At 36.7% G+C, this 6,157-nt stretch overlaps 1 protein-coding gene across 1 annotated transcript in view; it reads left to right on the top strand.

The window, feature by feature from the left end:
* The window catches only part of FAM155A (family with sequence similarity 155 member A), a 614,278-nt gene that overhangs the window by 249,521 nt on the left and 358,600 nt on the right, over positions 1-6,157 (top strand). The window lies entirely within an intron of this gene.

The following is a 6,157-nucleotide window of genomic DNA, read 5'->3' as shown; positions in this document are numbered from 1 at the left end:
GATAAAGTAAGACTCTGTCTCTAAAAAAAATGGCTGAGTCTACTGGTGGTTTTGGATCAGATTACTGGGGCCTAAAGAGTAATGTATTAGCCTCTCATGTTGGAAACAGGTCCTCTGCTAGAGAGCATTTCAACAAATGATTTTTGTAATGGGTGTGTTTCCTTGTATGGAAGTGATACTTCCCAACAGCAGAGATGGACAAAACTTTGTCTAATCTAAAACACCTTTGTCTTGCTTTTTGGAAACACACCAAAAAGCAAGGTGTGTGTAGCCAGAAAAAAGCCAGCTCTTTTCTGGCTATAGAGCATTTCACTGTCATATGTATATGGGTGGAAATTTCCAAGAAGGACCATATAAAGACTCTTTCCTTTCTAGGGATAGAGTCCTATTTTCTTCAATGAATTTTTTTATGAAGTCCATGAATAATACCCATAGGAAAATCTTATAGATAATAGAAGTAGTAAAAACACATCACGATAACATGATAATATGCAGTTAAGTCCATAGGCCCAGTAAGGTTTTTGTCTTTGTTATAAGTCTGCAAAGCCAAGTCCTTAATTAACGGGAAGGTAGAAGAACATCTTTCCTTCTTTTGTGAACAGTTGATATGACGCCCAGTTAAGCTGGCGAGCGGGCAGCTGGATATGATACATATTTAATGCCATAAACAGGAATAGCTAAACTATTTCACAGGAAGAAAAGTACAAGGTCTTAGAATTTCCACTGAAGGAAAACACAGGCTGTCATTAGAGGTGGTTATACAAAATGTGTCCTTGTCACAGATGAGAGCCATGCTCTCTCAACACTTCCTTCAAATCCTTTTTTTGTTTATAGCAGGGTAAAGCAGTTAACAGCTCATCCCTGGAGTCACACCATCATGACTCCACAACACAACTTTTTTGTGATCTTGGACGAATCATGGATTTTCTAATTCCCAATTTTCTTATCTATAAACCACAACAATACCTTATCAACTTTTAAGTATGCTTTTTCTATGGTTTCTTTGGATGAGAAGACGACGCATGTAATAACACTTAGCACAGAGTCTGACACGTAGTCAGCGCTCAGAAACCTGAAAGTGTTTGTCAGCACTAGTAGCGGCGTCATTAGCATCTCGGGGCTACGAGGAAGATTGGAAGGGGACGTGGCAACGTCTGTTCCGTACAGGCAGGAATTCGGCTGTGACATTGAGAAGAGACAGTAGAGTCACCCCATTGCAGGTCGTCACAGGGTAACTTGGAAGTAGCACAGAAATTTTTTGGAGATAAATTTTATATGGGAACTTAAATTTCTAAAATCAAAATATTATGAAATACTAATGAAGCAACTTGGCATACTCTGCCTCTTCCGTCACTTTAGGTTTTATTCCGCAGCCTTAATTACGGGGAATAACGTTCCTATTTGTCTTTGCAACCGAGTCTTCCAAAAGATCGAACATGTAAACTAGAATGCCTCCTATACTTTCCTGAAATCAGCAATATTTTGTTCAGATATGTTTCCCAAGAAATGAAAAATCCACGAACAGATTAAAATTATGAAGCTTCAAGTATTTTCATTTTGATTCTGAGTCTTCTAAAATGTCTAATTATACAAATGAGAAAAATAGGCTCTAAATTCCTTCAAAAGCAGGGAAAAAACTGCTGAATTCTAAATGTGGACTTAAAAGAATACATTTATTTGAATTAAAGGCCAACAGTTTTAAATGCAGCTACTAAGTCCTCTAAAAAGAAAAAGAAAAAACTTTCCGTATGCTCTCATACCAGATTCATGGATTGTAATTATTATTGGTAAGAATGTAGTTATAAGAAGTGCATCACTTCTGATCTCTAGTCATTGATTCTCAGAATGTTTAAGGGAGGATTGGTGTTAGCATTTTAACTTCTGTGTGCTTGAATGCTTGTTTTGATGCTCAGACATATTTTAGCTACATGAATCATTTTTGTCTTCAAATTTGGTTAGAGGAAAATTTACTTCTGGAAGATGTGAAATTGAGACTTATTTTTTTTTCCTGAATTAAAATAAATTCTTTGAGTTCAAACCCAGCCTCCTGTGTGTGGCTGGTGGGTGTCACTGAACTGCTTGCTACATCCTTCCCTCCAGGGCGACATAACCCAACAATCTCTGGTGCAGGGTTTAGGGAATGTAAGTCATCAGAGTGTCGACACCCGCCAAGACCCAGGCAGCTTTAAAACAGATAACGGTGTTCACCAGCATCCTGTTGGCATTTGGAGTCACAGATGGACGTGTAGCAAATGGAGTGGCAGACACGCACGCCACGGTTCACTGGTCACCCACGTGATGGCCCAAGGATTTGCGTTTTAATTTGTGTTGCCCTCTTCAGTTGAGCTTTGATAGTCAGAACTGAGGTTGGCTCTTTGTTAATGTGTTTGAACTCATCTGTTATTTAAAAAAGAGGAGTGTATTTTTATACTAACAAATCCATTTTTCTCTTATTTTTTCTACACATTGGTATATTAAAAGATAAGTCCATATCAGGAATTTTAAACCGTGATTTACATAATTGATGATATCAGCTTCTAAAACCAGCAACAGTAACTCATTATTTCTTCAAAATCTAAAAAGAAACCCTCACATTTGGCTAACTTTTCTGATTAACCTGAGCGTAACTTTTTAAACTGGAGCATTATGGCTAGAATGGGGCACTCTTTGCCTTGAATAGATGACCGGGCACCTCAATAGATTTCTGACTAACAGAAAATAGAGTCATGAGTCTATACATTACCTTGAAAATGTGAAGAAAAAGTGCGCTTTTATTAGAAATGCTTTTGCAATAACATTTCAGCAACATTTACATTTTAGAACTGATTATTAAATTGCATGTAGGAAAAAGAAATGATAATTTTGATTAATTTTAACATTGCTTTATAAAACAATGAAGGAGTGATGGAAATTAATAGAAAGAGGATAAAATAATCTACAAGATTACTTCAGGTTCCCACATATGTGTTTCTATTTCATAGAGGGAATTCCAGGCCGGCATGATCTCTGCTCAGCTGGACACTATCGCTGGCCTCAAGTGGCACTTTGGGCCCTGATGGGTTCCCTCAACCTAGGGTGAAGGAGCGTCATACTGTCCCATCCATTTCCTACATAGGAGCCAGGACAATCTTTCTAAATGGATCTAATTAGTGTTTCTTTAGGGACTTTGTATTTTTCTTAGACAAAGGCCCAAATCTTTCATATTAGGAAGACCTATGTGATCTGCACCCCTTTTTAATCTCTATTTTATGTTACCAGTTCTTTGTATTTTAAGGGCGGCCCAGAGCCCCTCTCCCCCACTGACGGTAAATAGCTGTAAGTGAGTGGGTGGCCGAGCTATCATCTCAATCTACGGATTTGTTAGCTATTAACAAATGTGTTGAAATATTTTATTTGTATCAATATCGTATTAAAGCATTATTAACTACAGAGACTTATTTATTATGAGAACTAGCCATTATATTAGACCACAATCTTCATAACAGTTTTGTGAGGTCTATTTCTATGAACGTGCTGTCCAGTTGGCGTCTTCCTTTGTGGGATGAAAATCTTTAGAATATTAATGTTTTGAGGAAAACATTGAACATTCAGCATTTCTCTGTTCTGGCTTTCTACCTGAGGTGTATGAATGAGTATTATGTAGGATTCTAGCAAATTACCTACAAAGACTTAGTTAAATTTGTTTGCCTATCTGCTGTTTTCTAATTGTCACTGTAATATATGATATTCAACCTTAAATTATGAATGTCATGGTAATTTTCTTATCTATAATATTTCCTAGAGAAGTTGGTTTCCTGTAGCTTTATAGCCAGAAACAAGAATTTGATTTGAGTTATAATTCCCTTCCGGATGAAAAGCAACTGAGCTACTTATCTGCAATTTTAGTGATTGTATTTCATAAACTATGATGGTATCATGTGAGTGATAATAACATTATATCAGAATAGGGCTACATGATGGGGCAATGTTTAGAATTGTTTAAAATTGCCTATTTTTTGTGATCTATCTACCAAATCCTTACACGTATGCAATCGGGATTACCCCAACCAGCCCTGTACAACTTACTGAAACAAGGAAGCCAAATAGTATTTCTTCATTTTATTTCTTTTTAATAATTAGCATTTCTTAGCTTCCTATTCCATTATACTAATAAAACTGGAGGGGAAAAAGTAACAAAAACAAGAGCACATTCAATGATGTTCCATGTCACTAATGATTTGAAAATGAAATTAAAGTAAAATAAAGAATAAATGATACTTCATGCTCATTGGATTTACAAAAATGTCTATACCTGGCAATAATGTGTATTGGTAGGAATGTGCAAAATGGGAAATCAGAGACTGCTAGAAGGGCTGAAAATCATGTGTCTAGTTTGGAGAGTAATGTGGCTATATTTTTAAAAGAGGACATTGGATATCCTATACCCAGATAATGTTCCTTCTAGGCATATGCCTAGAGATGCTTTCTTGCTTGACCATCAACTCTTGTCAGTGTTCTCTGAGGCTCCTTCATTGTGAAAATTTGGAAACAATAAATGTTCATTCATAAAATAAATTATGACAGACCCACATTATGGGACACCATAAAACAGACTATTTGATTCCTTAGTTTGACAAGTTTTTATAGAATATCATCTACTCTTCTTGAAGGAAAGAGCAGCAAAAAATAACCAAATAAAAATAATCATGTTCCAAAATATAATTTGGCTTGGATTACTTCGTAATTAAGGAAAAAAATTATGTCAGATCACAATAAGTAAGAAGAAAAGCCAGAGTAAGTGAGTAATGGTGATGGAGGGGAAAGGCCACTCTCTGGGATAGGGAAGTCTTATTAAGCCTCTCTGATAAAGTGACATTTAACTGGACACCTGATTAAGTGTGGGAACCATGTACCGGCACCACAGAGCAAGGCAGTATGCGGAAGGACCATCTCCAGAGTACGACTGTCACAGGATCCTATCTAGACAAAGTGGAATAATAGAATTTCCATTTTTTTTATCTGGGCATGACTTCAAGACTTACAAGGGAGTATTTGGGGGATAAGAAGAATAAAAAACGCAATTTTGGACACGTGAAATTTGATATACACATTCAGCCATCCAATTAATGATGTTGCCTTAGCAACTACATCTATGAAAATGGTGATCATGGAGAAAGTTCAGGGCTGGAGATATATGTACGGTAAATTTTCATTTGGAAATCACCAACTCACTAAAATTACTTAAAAGGTGAGTGTATACCTTTATGGACTGAACCTTGGGTTGCTCATTTATTCAGAAATTGGGAGATGTGAGGATTTAGCAAAGATGAAAGGAATTGTTGCCAAAGATATAGATGGAGAACCAGGGGAGATTGGTGATAATAATACAAAGGTAAACATAGAAAGAAAATTACATGTTTATGACAGATTAGGGGTGTGTGTATGTGGTGACTCCCCAGAGAAAATTCTGGAGAGGTAGTAAGATGTTACCATTAGGTTTTACCATCTAAGTGATAAGATATAAAGTTATGGATAAATTTTATTTTCCCTTAATTCTTTACTGTATTGATTTTTTGAAATATGTTTTATTTTTAAAGTTATCAGCAAAATCTATTTTCATTAAGAAGAATCAGACAGGTATTCACAGTCTCAGTGGTAGGGTAAGTTTTCTACTTTTGTTCAGAATTGTACTTCCTGATATTGACTCATTTTTCCTTTGCGAGCTTTTGTGGTATTTCCCTAGAAACAAGCCATTTACACAATTCAACACCCTTGATGTTACTTCTATTATTTATAAGAACAAAAGTCCCGGGAAGAAAGAGTTTTGATGAGTCTGAGATTGATAGTCTCAGGTGGCCTTAATGTACACATTGAAATTCATGCATCTCCAACGTCCTTACTATAGATAGGAAATGTTTCTAGTGCATTAGATGGGGGTTCAGATACTACACAGGAGGATCTACTGTGGGTGTTTTCTACATCTTGTACCAAAAGCACAATTTGAACTACCTTTGCCTTTAGTTCTCGCCTGTGTCTGTGGGAGGGCCGTGTGCGCGGGTGCATTTGTGCGCATGCGTGTGTGAGTTACAGACGGTGCAGACACTCAGGCCAACAGACTGGCTTTTCATTCCCCTTAGAGCGTGATGTGTCTCTTTCTCTCTCTCTCTCTCTCTCTCTC

Source organism: Otolemur garnettii, unplaced genomic scaffold (genome assembly GCF_000181295.1).
Source record: "Otolemur garnettii isolate 467f Iridium unplaced genomic scaffold, OtoGar3 scaffold00034, whole genome shotgun sequence".
Lineage (NCBI taxonomy): Eukaryota > Metazoa > Chordata > Mammalia > Primates > Galagidae > Otolemur > Otolemur garnettii.
The sequence above is the reverse complement of the archived record's forward strand: the minus strand, read 5'-3'. Positions and strand labels throughout refer to the sequence as shown.